Source organism: Tenebrio molitor, chromosome 3, assembly GCF_963966145.1.
Source record: "Tenebrio molitor chromosome 3, icTenMoli1.1, whole genome shotgun sequence".
NCBI classification, from domain to species: Eukaryota; Metazoa; Arthropoda; class Insecta; order Coleoptera; family Tenebrionidae; genus Tenebrio; species Tenebrio molitor.
The window spans coordinates 18,271,954-18,287,199 of record NC_091048.1 but is presented as its reverse complement, the minus strand read 5'-3'; the positions used below and the strand labels follow the sequence as shown (position 1 = coordinate 18,287,199).

Sequence of the window (15,246 nt, the reverse complement as noted above, 5' to 3'; positions counted from 1 at the left end):
AATTATTAAGTAGTTAAATTGACTTTAATGGAAATGGAGTCGTTAATTTAATTGTACACTGGTACACATTATGTATATTCAGTAATTGTAATATAACACGAATAAATATGTTTCCGTTTTGCTGAAACTGCTAATTAAAATTAATTATGAAGTCATATTGTCGGTCGTATTATTGTTAATTGTACTAATTTTACGTAATAAATTGAAAATTATGAAATCATCATGACAATTACGAACGTTTATTATACGATCTGTTAATGTAACGTGTCCATATGGTATCGTGAATACTAATTCAACCGATTGAACATTAATTCATTCCTATTGATGTAGGGAGTGAAAATGTTTACTCGCTTTAAAAATTACCAATTTGTTGGACGATTTGTGTGCTGATGTCAGGTTTACTATATTGCAGCATTGACACAAGTAATGAATAATTAGAAAATGTTGGAATCAAAACATTTTAAATTTAATCCTGTATAAATCCTAGAAATAAACTGGTCATGATATAAATATCAAGAAAAAATCGTTCTTTAACGGACTGAGAGAAAAATTGTCGCCGAGGCCGCTTCCGGCCGAGGCAAACAATTTCGACGATGTTAAAGGATTTCGCGACAAAATTGTACACAACATTTTGTTTGCAACCAAAAATTTGTAATCATAAAATGAATGAGTAAAGTTTCGTTCACTGTCAATAAATACATATAAAGTCGGCTTACATTTCGGCATGTCGCTATAGAAATGACATGAATAAAACAATTTATGAAAAAAATGGTAGAAAAGAAAAAGAAGAAAATTACGATGTTTTAGTTCCATGTACTCTTGCATAGTTAAAAAATATGTAAGTTGTGCAGTGTCTAATTTAATACCTGGAAAATCTAAACAGCAAAAACTGATATAACAAGAAGAATGTGAAAACGGTGTTGGAAAATGTTGTATTGGCTTATTACTGCCCGAGCCTGAGTTTTCTAGCCGAGGCGCAGCCGAGGCTTGAAAACAGGCGAGCACAAAAGGCTCTTTTTGGCAGATGTGCACATTAAATTTTTCGGCCTCCCAGTCTGGGAAATATAGCGTTACCTTACACTTTAGGTCAAGGGAGGTGCGATTTCCCGTACAATGTCAAAAATTTCTAGTGGAGTACGGGAAAAATGTGCGGACACCGTTGATTTATTCTTTTCACAGTTAATTTAAAATTAAAGTGTCCATACGTTACTTTAATTTGGTGTAAAAAAACACATTTCCCTGTATAATTTTTCCGATAAATGTGTTTGTTTAATTTATATCGACCAATAAATAATAATCATAATCGTAACAGGGAAAATACAACCTATTGGGTTGGCAGCTATATATGTCAAAAAGTTTGACAATTGTCGGGTATTTCATAAATATCTGCAAAATTGCACAATAAAACTAAATCACAGAAGTTGATATATGGTTTTGTGTACCTACTTTATTCAGTACTAGCTGTTAGTGCTAAAGTGCAACTGTAAAATAAAAATAAACAAACTTCTAACCCCAAAATCTTGTATTCACCTGAAGAAAGATGATTCGTTTTCACCAGGAAGTAGTGGTTAAGTACAAGACATTTTAATAATTTGCAACATTATTAACATAATTTATTTTGTAAAATTACAGTTGTAAACATTATTGTTACAATTCTCCACTTTAGAGAACAATGCAGAAACAATTTGGTAACTGTCTTCTGTACTTCTGGGTTGAATGTCAATATGTTGTACTGGTGCTTCTCTTACGGTACTGATGATGGAATTCTCAATGTTGGATGGTTACATTGGAAGCAACTGCTAAAAATTCAAGTAGATTAAAGCACTGTATCGAAGTTTGTGACACAACTCACCATTGTTTGAGCTGTAGCTGTAACACAGTACATTTTGTTTTTGATGTTGAAGGAAGGCCACCATGAGTCATCACGAATCATTTTAGGAACTTCAATCTTGTGTCCATGGGGCAATCAAGGTTCAAATATTTGTCAATTTTATTTGAAATTGTTTTAATTGTATTAATACCAATTTAACCTGACTTCCATATATTTCTTCACAGTTTCAACCCAGTTTGGATTGGTAATGGCAAACGATCTACAAATATTGGTTTTTGTGTCAGTTATCAATATAATATCTTCTCTTGACATTTTCCATTTTCAGAGTATATAACTCCTTTCGGAGACAGGCACCACAAACACCTATTAATAAAACTGTCTGTAATAAAATATGGTTTATTAAAAATTTGTGAATTAAAGAATGGTTATTACATACTTTCGTGAGAAAAAATTGTCCTATGTAACGTTGTTTCGATTTTTGTGGTAATAATTCAGAATTTAGTCCTGCCACTAGTTGTACTGCCTCTGGTGTCACATTTAACTCACTCTATATTATATACTAGACATTTTTTTCACTCGATTAATACACCAAAATCAAATTTTGAAGCATGACCGTGAAAATTTAGCCGGCAAATAATTTGTTAGGAAAAAAAACAAATGAGCGGTCACGGTCGTCAAGGAATTGATTCCACAGCATTCGATTCTTTATTGACGATGCCAAATTCTACAATAAAATTAGTCTTGATTTTTAAAAGATTTAATATTTTGGTCAGCCGAAAAGTCTAATACAAATGTCGTACGGGACGTATTTTCCGGCCCTCCAACTAATCAGGCACTCGGCTGCGCCATCGTGCCCGAAACCAGTTGTCGTGCCGGAAAATTCACATCCCGTACTCTAATGTAAATAACTATTCTAGGCGACCCCACGAATTACAGTACGCCCAGAAATGTGGTAGCAACTTTTACACAAAGTGTCACAAGATGGCACTTTCAAAAAGCCAAATTTGTTCAATCTTGCAACATTCAATTTTTGAATTTTTTCTAAAGAATATCTTAAGGAGGTTTTCCGAACAATTTTTGCCCCCGATTTGTGCACTAAAATTTGTCGAGATGTTGCTCGAAGGGTTCAGTTATGCATTGAGCATAATGGTGGTCTATTTGAACATTTTCAATAAAATTTAAATTTGAATGTTTTACGTTTGACAATTCTTGACATTTATTTATCTCAATTTAGATAGCGGCGTTGCCATGCATAAAAAAAGGTCTCTGTAAAAAAGTGTCATCTTACGGCACCAATCGAAAAACTTGCTACCACATTTCTGGGCGCTCCGTACAAAGCAAAAAACATCATTGGAAAAAATGACAAATTCATTTTGTATCTACCTTTTTCAAATAGATAAATTTATTAATACATATACTTCTTTTTTATAGTATTTGTTATCAGCTTGCCAACAAAACTAGAAATTTACTATTTGCAATTCTCAAATTCATTGGCTTTCTACGAATCTACAAGCGTTATCAATTTATTTCTGTGTAATAAAAGTTTCATTGGAACATTATAAACGCAAATTTAAAAACCTACTTTAATTCAGAAGTAAAGTATAGAAGTTTAAGAAAAATTTGTCGTAATAAATTTATATTGAAATTATGTGTATAAAATTTTGAATTTTAGTGCCTACGTGGGGGCATAAATAGGGATCATTAAAATTTGATGGTTTATACGTGGACCGTTTATTCGTCTTGACGTATTCCAGCTTTTCCAGAGTGTCCTCAGAGAACTTACGAGACGACCCCACACACATGATTTGTAAATATTTATTCAAGTACATCTACAATATACGAACCTAAATTAAGAAAAGTGCAGAAATCTTGAGAATTTCGGTTACACCGCCTACTCATCACAATTTCCTGTGTATTACATTTAAAAACAAACTAAAAGTAGTTGCTGAAATGTGAAATATACAACGTGTAAGTGATAATAACACACGTTTCCATCAATAAATATACTGGAAAAGAATTAATGTATGTATATTTGTAAAATGTCGAGAAACAACATTAAATTAGCTTACAAACCGAAAGCGGTTCGAACATGGGGAAAATATTCTTTAATTAAACATGTCTGCACAGCTTAAATACATTCAGACATAAATGACAATCAGTGTCCTTTTCACTGAAACGACCAGTCTGTGTACACAAACCCCATTTATCCTTAATTTATTTGTCTGCAGAATGTTTTAAACCGTTTCATTTTGACATGGGTGACGAGTGTACCTAAATCACCACCAATTAAGGAAAAAGTGTTACACGGGGCTAATTAATTATTCTAAAAGTTAAAAAAGTCAATTCATTTGTTAAAAAATTTGCTGTTTTGTTTGAAACAACTACCAAGTAGAGAGTAAATGAACTAAAACTTAGTAATTAGATTTTCCCGGACACTCTGTATATACACAAACGAATTGTCCCGGCTTTGGTAGCATTACAATACAACGTGTACAAAGTCTTTGTGCTAGATTGGAGCCCCGCAAGTCCTACTAGGTTCCGACTTATCTAATCTTATCTATGTGAAGGAGTTAATGGATTGACCGGAAACAAAGACTAGTGCGGATCAGCTAAATACCAAACCGACGGCCACGCCAACTAGACTGATACACCGTTAAACGGTCGGGACATTAACGGGACGTTCTGATAATAGAAACTGCATGTACGTCCGTGTTTTATGACGTCAAAAACGCCAACAACAGTCACACTCCAAGTATTACACGATCGCTATAATAAGCATAAAAGTACATTTTTTAGTGGCTCTGAAAACGGTTTTATGTGAGACGTCTGTTAGGTTATGTTGCATTAAATCTCGTATGCATTAAAAATATGTGTTAAAACGAAATGGCAACATGACCAATCGATAAATTTATGACACTACTTAGTCTTATCGCACCCGCTCCACGTTTGCGATGTATAATTCAAATACATTAAGTACACTGAAAATGCCACCGCAAAAAGAAATATCACACGGGTACTGCATGCATAGTGTAAAATACAGTTTACTTGATAAGCTTTCCCGATAGTTTAATGATACACCGAAAGTTTTATAGGGCGGGTGCATGCGTCTGGAACAAAACGAAATAAACGCTTCGTTGATAATCGTATTGTAAACAAAAAGGAGTCTCACAAATGTCATTTTGTAGACCCAAAAATTAATTTTGTTAGAAACTCTGATTCTGATTTAAACAAAAGCAATTTTATCTTCTAGCGGTCGAAAATCGCGCCTTTGTGTGTCTCCATAGAGACGGTTAAACTGTCATTTTTTTTCTGAGCGGAGTAGAAGTACTTCAAGTCCTAGGAGTAGAAATGTACCACAGGCGGCTCGACCGGGTCAAATGTAAAGTCATTTGAAGTATTTGTCACGATCCATTTATGAGTTACACGAAATATTTAACAAATAAATTATCCCCATTAAGATAAAGCCCCTAAAAAAGCGAAATAACGAAATTATTATCCAATATTTAACAGATTCGGCTGTGGTTAAAGACGAGCCGCCCCTTATGGGACTTGTGGACGTGTTCATCTGTCAGATCAGATGTCCAACAAATGTCAAAAATAGCGCAAGATTTGCCCTTCAGTGTTAATAGGTAAACAGTTGTAAGTTGTAGTCGTTTGCTATTTACGTTTTGATAACGTTTGTTGTACAGGGTTGTTCTAAATTATTGTAGTCGAAGTAGGCGTGAAAACTGAATGTAAAATTTATGGTTGCCGCTCCACATAAAGAAACGTCAAATTGATGTGAATAAGTGAGTACACACCGTGCACACACGGGAGTTAAATTGGGTTCAAAACAACTCAGTATTTCTGGATTCAATCGTTAATTTAACAAAAATAAATAAAAATCTCATCACCACACTTTTCAATCTAAAAAATGACAGTGTCAGAGACAAAACTGACAGTTCACATGAAAGCGGCAAAAATATAATAACATAGGCATGGCCTACTTCGACTACAATCATTTAGAATAACCCTGTATTTAGCGAACATCTGAAGTGTCTACTGTTAGAAAACGAAATGCACGGCGAGCAATGGCTCCAACATTGATGCAGATCGCGGCAAACTCAATGTAGATCTAATCCGACCATAGTCCCGGACGAAAAGTGTATGATTTCTAAATAATTGCTCCTGATGCCAAGTTTCTGGCTACATAGGTAAAATTTATGAGTTCGCTAGACGAAGAATAATAAATTATTATTGTAGGTTAAGTTTTACTTGTCACTAAGTATGACCGCTTCCGATGCAATGAAATCACCAACTTGACAATGAGAGGTATCGAAGATTTGGACTCTGCTATCGTAGTAAAAGTTCAGGATTAATTTGAGGTGGACCGCTTTATACACATACATTCCTACATGATAGTGTGATATTATTTGTGATATTAGTGAGGCTAGCATGGCGGCACATCCAAAATTTGAGTGGTTTTCTACGCCAACTATTATAACATTATATTATTATTAACATTTACAATAAATATATAGCCTTCATTAATTCATTATTTTTGTAAATTAAAAATATCATTGAAAATTGTCTCCCAAATGTTGTTACAATAACAATAATCTACACCCTTAATAGTTTATTTTGATCATACAACATGGGTTCAGATACCGTGTACGGAAAAATGGATTTCCTACGTATTGCACTCATGATACTACGGGTGTTTAGAAAATAAATTAAATTTGGATATATTTTATTATTCTATTAATTATTTTTAACTTAAAAAATGGAATCACGATTATTCTACTTTCGTTACCGTAGAGAAACAATTTGATGAAGGTTTATACAGGGTGATTCATATAGTATCATACAAACTATAACCGGTGGTAGATTCCGGCCCCTAGACACTCTTACAAAAACGTCTAGGTTCTAACGTTAAAATTGTTGAAGATAAAGCAGGTTAAAGAGTGTACTACCACCTTTTAAGAACCGCAGATAAATGAAAATATTTTACGTTGAAACAAGCTGCCGAGGTGACTCGAAGGAGTTGTTGTCAAAATGAAACTAAAGTCACCTTTATAATACCAATATTTTCTCTATAACAACAATTGTTTGCTTCTATTAAGCCATTCATGATATGTGTTATACATTGGACGTAAAGTGGAATAAATAATTAATAAATTAGCTAAGAATGGCATTTACTCATAGTGAAAAGACCGATATGGTAATTTTTGCCAATTTTTGATGTACGATTCAATATTTTATTGTTAAGAGCCTTTTGAGATCGGAATCTGCCACTGGGTAAAATATTGTATGAAACTAAATGAATCACCATGTATATACAGTATGTCCACGGATTGAGTTACAAAGAGGTATGGTTTACAAAAAAATTTTGAATTTGAATTTCATATTTGGGGATTAACCCCTGCTTGACTTGAAACTAATTTTAACTCGTGCAAATTTTTTTTATTATTCATACGAATTCCACGTTGCTTGGCTATTGATGGAAGGTACCTACTCAATTTTCTCGTAAAAGGAAAATTAGATCGAGCTCTATCGGTCAATTTGATTAATTCATAACTAAAAAGCTGTTGCACCCTGCATATTTTTCTAAACGTTTTTTACTTTCATTACCATCAAGGAAAACGCACTCTAAGTTTGATCCGCGAGTTCTGGGACACCTGTATATTAGTCGGGCATTCAGAGTTTTTAAAGACCTACATGTACTTGCATCTAAAGGTTATTCTCGTCTACGGCTACGAATATTAGTCAACCTTGTAAGCTCCTTGAATAATATGGTATTATTTTTCCAGCAATCACCAAAGCTCAATACAATCAAGATCATCTGTCGATAAATTAGTAAAAGATTTAAGGACTTTTTTCGAACAATTAACCATATCGAATCCAAATATTGATTTGGATTTGAGCTTTTTTGTTAGTTACGTTCAATGTTATAATTCATTAAACACGTAATCCGCCAACATGTCAGTTTGAAGTGTGGTTTCACGTTAGAATGAACACTGACAATCTCTCAATTCATTTCTTGCACAAAAATGAACCCGCTACGTTGTGATATGATAACTAAATACATTTCCTTGAATAACCAAGTGAAACCTTCAAGAGGTTGCGGCAAACTGTGATTTTAATTGAGCAGAGTATTCTTTTGAGAGTAAAACAAGATTTGTTTTGACTGCTTATTGGTGCTTCTGTTCGTCGTTTCGAAATGGATGCATTTTTATAGATTTTTTTTATCTTATCAGTAAATATCATGCACACAGTTTATTGTCGACAATTTCGAATACTCTTCTTCATTAAATCCATTAAGCGATTATTTGGCGTAATAACAATGTTTGCTAGGCTATTGATAAACCTTGAATCTGTTTGACAACCTCTCCAAAGTTGACACAAGTAAAAATCCGCCTTCCGTAACCCGTGAAAGAGAATTTCTGTTAAAAGTGATTTATCCAACAGCGAAGCGGTGGCCATTACAAAATTGTATGTAGTCGCATTTACTTTTAAAACAAAATTTAATTACATTAATTAAACATACACAAATAGACTTTTAGAAATATGTGATTAAATATAATTCAAACGTGCGATTCCATTATCGATAAGTCTAGTCATATTCGGTAACAATGGATTTATTAGTTTATAAATCAAATCGAACCTTGCACGAGTTAAATTGAGGTAAACACCAATCCACTTTTGATTACATCAAACAAGCTGTATGTACGGGGGTTTCCAATTTACAAAGACACTTAACCTTAACCAGAATTTCAAAGGTCTTGCCAAGAGGAAGAAGAAGTGATTCAGTGGAAGACATTCGAATGGAGAAGAACACTTCACAATGTCAATTCCAACAGTCTGCAGTGCATTGTGCAGCATCCACTTGGCTCAAAACGACTATAATAGCAAACTTTTGCAATTATCGAGAAAATCCACGCTGAAAAACTTTATACCCCAGAGGATAATTTTATTTCAGACGACCAGATGGTAAATAAATATAAGTTTATTTGTACACGACCGAGTTGCCAACTGAAGCACTAATCGAAAAAAATAAAATATATTTATCTAAACCGAATCAGCTAATGGCGTTTTCGGTGCTTTAATCATCCGTTTAGCTTCTTTGTCGCCATTCACACTTCTCGTACGAAAAATTTCATTGACTTGGTTTTTTTTTTGGAGAAGCCTGCAATTTTTCAGGCATTTTTTTTTAACGTAAGAAATGAAAACTGTAATTCTTCCACATCGAAAGTGTCAGTAAAAACGGATCTCATGTTTTGATGAAGGTCACCGAATCGCGCGAAACGTCTGGACAACCAATCCGCTCATTCATAGACAACCCTATTTCCTACATGCCATAGAAACGATTTAAAGCCCCTAAAATAAATTGATGAACCCTTACGCCTCTGTTATCTTGTCGGGTTTTAAAGGATTTATTACTGTAATGATTGGTCCTCATTTCCATTGATAAAGTGGGGGTGGAGGTCAAGTAACCCCCGTTTTGCTTCGCTTTTGAGGTATATCCGTTTCAAAGTGTATTTTATTGTTTGAACCGGGATTCTCTTTATAATCGGAGTCGCAGAGATTACACAGTGATGGACAAAGGTTGATTAAAAAAAGGAAGAAGATAAACAGGACACTATATTGGAAATTCTGCAATAAAAAAGCTAAAGCTCTAACGAATGAAAACGTTGATGGAAAGCTTATTTGCCAGACCTCGTTTCGTTAATTTTCCTCCCCATCGTCTCACCTCCACCGAAACAATACCAATTCTAAATCCCCGATTTATTAAACTTGCAATATCTGCGTCGATAGAAAATCGGAGTGCAATCCATTTTTCGTGACACAGAAACTGTCAGAACATATTGAAAGCTACCATCGCAATATAAGAAACAATAATTTCGGATTATTTACGAGCTGACGACTGCACAAATTAGATTAAGAGGAATCGACCATAAAGCAATTTAGTAGCCGAGTTTTAACAGGGTAGTAAAATATAAAACCAGTGAAAAAGACAAACCACTCGGTTCACGAAATTTTATTATCAAGTCTTATCTTCATCCATTATCGTAAAGATGTCTGACACAGAAATGATTTAAACAAAATCAAAACCCCGACCGGATATATTTTTTCACAAATAAATTTAATTAAATTATCGGTATTCACTGTGGATCTGTCGTATGTGTTGACATCGAAATAAATTGAGGCAGAATTCTGTTCCAATTGAGTCAGCAGCAACGAAATAAAATGCAAACATTATTTAAATGGATGCACTTCAGTTAGGAAAGGCAGTCGTTCGTAGACTGACCTCTAGTGACGAATATTGTTTAATATATATTTGACCAGGAAATGGAGACTTCACAAGTAAAGTGCATTGAGTAAATATTTACCGTGCGAAATTAAACTTGATAGACGTATAAAGTGCATTACTACATTAGATGAATTGATTTTCTTTTTATCTCTCGTCCTTGTGGCTAAACAAGCAATAATTATATCGTACATTATTAAACAAACTCTGTTATATCTAATTCTAGATTGTTTGGTTAAAGTAGACATTTTCAGATTCACATATAAGTTGCATTTTCAAATTTTACAGGAGTATTATTTCTTGAAAACCCCAACTACTTATTTCCTAAAATTTTTATTATACAGCATACAAGATTTTTTTTATATGTAATATGGAGCCTTCAAATAAATATATATTTAGAGTAGGCCTAAGCGACATTCTAATTCTGTTAACAGTGTAAAGTAATTTTTGTAGGTAACCAATTATTCTCCGGAGTTACACAGGTTACATAGTAAGCTTTTTCCCAATTTCATATTGTCATATTCCGTGGAGGGGGAATAGGGAGAATGCACTACAAAAATTAAAAATATTTTCTAACCTAATTTTATTTCGTTAAATGTCAGACGTTTCTTGTATCATTTTCTACGCTGGAAAAATGTTGCAAACAGTTGAATTTCCATAGGTTGCTCTAAATATAAATTTATTTGAAGGCCCGTTATATAGTGTAAGAAATACGTTACAATTTCAACTACCAGACTTGTTAGTTAAGTTAAATTACTCTGCAAGTATTACTTTTTCCATTAATAAATGAGCTTTTCACTTACGTAGTCACGTCTGTTAATATTTTTTTCCCTACCGGTTAGAAATGTAGGCTGTGGACACCTCATTTGAGGTGAGAAAATTCAACTTCCTCGCTAAGATAAGAAAGTTAATCATGAAATGTTTATGGTAAAACCGTACCAAAATACAAATGTCAAAAGTGTCAAAAGTGAAATAAGTTATTGATAAATGAAAGCCAATTCAATAAAGCAAGTTGGTAGATCAATCTGGAAAATAAACAGATAAGCTAGGTAGGTACTACAACTTCTGTTTATATCAAATTTTCGAACAAACGTCAAATCTTCAAATGCGATGACAACTATTCAATTCTCAAAATTTTCGTTTTAATCAGGAATATAACCATCTTTTTTTGACTTTTTTCAACGAAGTTGTGCCGGTAGGGAAAAAATAGTATTCAAACCTTGTTAAGAAAGTGCCCTTGCAGACCTTGGGCACTTACAAACCTCGCCTACAGCTCGGTTTATAATCTTTGCCTGCGGTCTGCAAAAATGCACTTTCTTACCTTGATTTGAAATATACTATTGCGTTTTTCTGTAAAAAATGTTAAATCAAATTAATGCAAAAAATCATGTATTAACAATGGTTTATTTGAAAGACTGTGGATAAATGTTGCTGAATAGGAAAATAACTGAAATGATAAGAGGTCATACATAGATGTAAATTGTCCTTTTATAATATGTTATGAATAAATATTATAGTCAGAAAGAATATCTCTTGTTAGTGTGTCCAAATAGTAGAACATTTTTTCCTACTTTTATCACTTCTTAATAATATAGCTGGAAATAATATAAAATCTTGTTTACTAATTCGTCTTTCCGATTACCATACGCACATTTGTATAAAAAAAAGGTTCTACATATTAATAATTTGACAAATTTTTAAAAAGCTTTCAATAAGCCGAACAAAATTCTACTATTTGTTTGCAAAAAAGATTTACCACACTTCCACACTTTATGATGATCGAAAACCATAGTGTACAATAATTATAAAATAAAAATTGCGGTTTTTATTAAATAAAAAATTATTATTAAATATACAGGGTATTTCACGAGTGATAATGAGCCCTACAGAACTGAAAATATATACAATACATTTACAAAGTTAACATGGCTATTTTAAATAGGTATCCTATTGTTTTACAATGAAATTATGAATCCACGATGGCTTTGCTTCCAATAATTTTATTTGTCACAACTGACATTTACGAAAAAGTTAACAAAACAATGTCGAATGGGAGTGGAAAAGATTAATTTATATCGCTATAATTTCAAATAGTTGAAAAGATTTGCTTAAATATTTTTTTTGAACCCTCCAACAATATAACATTACTGCCTGCTTTTGCTGGAACAGACTTTTAAGACGCCATTTATTAGTGTTAAAGAAATAATTATTCAGCGAATATGAAAATCTTAACTCCTTATTAATTAAAGTTTCGAAGACGTACCTTGAAGTGCTGTCATAATATTGATAAATTAAACCACAACGAAGTTTTCTGGAGATTCCTGGAATTTAATAAGCTTCCCTCTTATTTTTATAATACGAAACTAATCCTTAATTGGATTAATTTATCTTAACTTAAAATCCACTAGACGCTAAAGGCCTTCCTATTGTGCTCGTTTCTTAATAATCCAATTTAGAACTCGATTTTAATTGTACAATACAATGCGCAGTTCTTGTTCTAACCCAAAGACAAACTGCCTTTCAGTCTTTAAAGATAAACCACGTTTTATGTCACGTAAATGAATTACACTGTTTAGTGGCGAACATCATCTTGGGGTATTTATTTCTTTTTAAATTCGCCACGCTCGGCATTACCAAAATTAACTTACCCTCGACATTGACATGTTTTTTGCATTTACCGCAGCCACGGGCGGTGGTTATTGATTTCCTCTTTCTGTTCTAAATCATTCTTTTAATTATTTTTACATTTTCCCAAACTCAATCCTAACAGATTTAATTAACAACGATGCGGATATCTCGACAGTAATCTGAGAATGAGGGATAAAAGATGGATGACACGAAAACAGCCTATCCAACTTGAATAACACAATATTGCGTTTCTCTGTTTGTTACGCATCATTCTCAATTCTACCCCTAGTTCTAAACAGCAGATTGTCCTTTTGTTGTGAGTGTGAACTCTTGAAAAGGTTTTATTTTAATTAATTGTTATTTTTGTTGTACATAGAAACCTTAGAGACTAAAACAAAACACAATATAAACCTACTTTAATTGCCTTTCTCAACACTCCCCCACAATTAAAGCTCTATATAATGCAAATAATCTCTACGTTAATATTACAACAATTACAATAGGTCATTTCGACAATAGCAACAAAAAATGTTGAGTGGCGAAAACAAAAGTAATTTTACTCTCAAAAAAGAAACTTATGGATGTATCTAAGTTTGAGTTTCTTTTACTCCAATAAGCAATCTTAATTTTTCGAAAGAAGTTCGTGGTAATCCTTTTGTCAAGATATCCGCCCTCTGCTCATTCGATGGTATATACTTGACATCGATGATTTTGCTCATTGCCAAATCCCGGACAAAGTGGTACTTGACGTCTAGGTGTTTCATCCTTCGGTGCTCGTACTTGCTCAGCAAGTGTATGCAGGATTGGTTGTCTTCGAACATGATGGTGGAATCCTCGTAGGTGACGTGCATGTCCCGGAGGAGATTTCTGAGCCATACAAGCTCAGCAGCAGCGCATGCCAAGGCGACATACTCCGCTTCCGTGGATGAGAGAGCCACCGTGTTCTGTTTCTTCGTCGACCAGCAGACGACGTTTCCATGGACTTGCAGTAAAAATCCCGTAGTGGATTTTCTGTCTAAGGATCCTGCCCAGTCTGAGTCTGCGTAAGCTGCGAGGACTGGAGCTGTCTGCCTGCGGTAAATCAGCCCAAAATGTTGAGTATCCTTCAGGTATCGGAGCATACGCTTCGCCTCAACCCACTGCTTGTCGGTTGCGTTTGCTTGAAAGCGACTGTAAAAATTTAAAGCAGCACTTAAATCGGGCCTCGTACAAAGCATAAGATACATCAGACACCCTATTAATTCGCGATATGGTTTTGTATCAACGATGCAATCTGCAGGTTCAACTTGCTCGGGTTGAATTTTTGCATCCATCGGAGTTTTTGCACCCTTGCAATCTTGCATGCCAAATCGAGTCAGCAATTTCTTAATATATCCGAATTGAGAGAGTCCCATCTCGTTGTCGTTCCGGGTGATACTTATTCCAAGAAAGTTCCGCAATTCTCCGAGGTCGGACATGGAGAATTCTCTTTTGAGAGCGGCTGTAACCTGGTCTAGCGTCGTTTTGTCGTCTCCAGCCAAAATTATGTCATCTACATACAGCAGGAGGTAGATTTTTGTGCCGTTTTGTATCTTTATATACAGGCAACGGTCATGTGGGGATTGTTTGAAGTGAATCCCTTTAATAAATGTATCAAACCGTTCATTCCAAACACGAGGTGCTTGTTTAAGACCATATAGTGAGCGATTTAACTTGCACACGAGTCCGTCTTTTCCGTTGATTCCATCAGGAACTTTCATGTAGATTGTTTCTTTCAGTTTTCCGTGAAGAAAGGCGTTCTTCACGTCCATTTGCATCGCATGTAGGTTGTTTTCGTGGATTACTGAGAGAAGTGTTCTTATGGTTGTCAACCTTGCCACAGGAGCGTATACTTCGTCGTAGTCTATCCCCCTTTTTTGTGAACAACCTTTTATCACCAACCTCGCCTTGTACCGTTGTGGTTCTCCGTTGGCGTCCTTTTTCAGTCGAAACACCCACTTGTTGTTGATAGCCGTTTTTCCAGGTGGCAATTTCGTGTAAGTCCACGTTTCGTTAATATCCAATGCGCGCAATTCCTCCAACACAGCTTGGTACCATTTTTTTCTGTCTTCTAGGTTCTTGATATCCTCATAGTCCAGGGGTGCCTCGTCCACATAGGCCTCGGCGTTCAAGGCTATGACAGTGTACTCGTCGAAGTACTCGGGCTTCCTTTTAGTTCGACTAGAGCGTCTTGGTAAGCTTGTCTGCGTCGGTGTGAATTTTTGAGTCTTCGCTCCCGGAGTCTCCGTCGCATCATTCCAATTTTCCTCTTCATCTTCATCGGGTTCTTCATTTTCGAGTTTCTTTTCTTCGGTGTCCTCTTCTTCCGCATCTTCTTCTTCCGTATCCTCCTCCCGATCCGCCGTATTAGCGTTACCATAGGGTGATGGAAACGTAGCCTCATCGAAGATGACGTCATGCCCAACTACGACTTTTCGTTCTTCCAACAGCCAGAGCCTGTAGCCGTTTGGTGCGTAGCCTA

General features: G+C 34.8%; 1 protein-coding gene and 2 long non-coding RNA genes across 3 annotated transcripts in view; 2 read left to right on the top strand and 1 right to left on the bottom strand.

Annotated features, from left to right (window-relative positions):
• LOC138125669 (5-hydroxytryptamine receptor-like) overlaps positions 1–15,246 on the top strand; it is a 256,405-nt gene that overhangs the window by 163,572 nt on the left and 77,587 nt on the right. The gene's annotated exons all lie outside the window — the stretch shown is intronic.
• Positions 1,135–2,034, top strand: LOC138126629 (uncharacterized). The gene is made up of 2 exons (XR_011157883.1): positions 1,135–1,567; positions 1,633–2,034. It is a non-coding gene; the product is annotated as an uncharacterized lncRNA (long non-coding RNA).
• On the bottom strand, positions 1,583–3,279 carry LOC138126630 (uncharacterized). Its single transcript, XR_011157884.1, has 2 exons — positions 2,268–3,279; positions 1,583–2,210 (listed from the first exon to the last, which is right to left on the bottom strand). It is a non-coding gene; the product is annotated as an uncharacterized lncRNA (long non-coding RNA).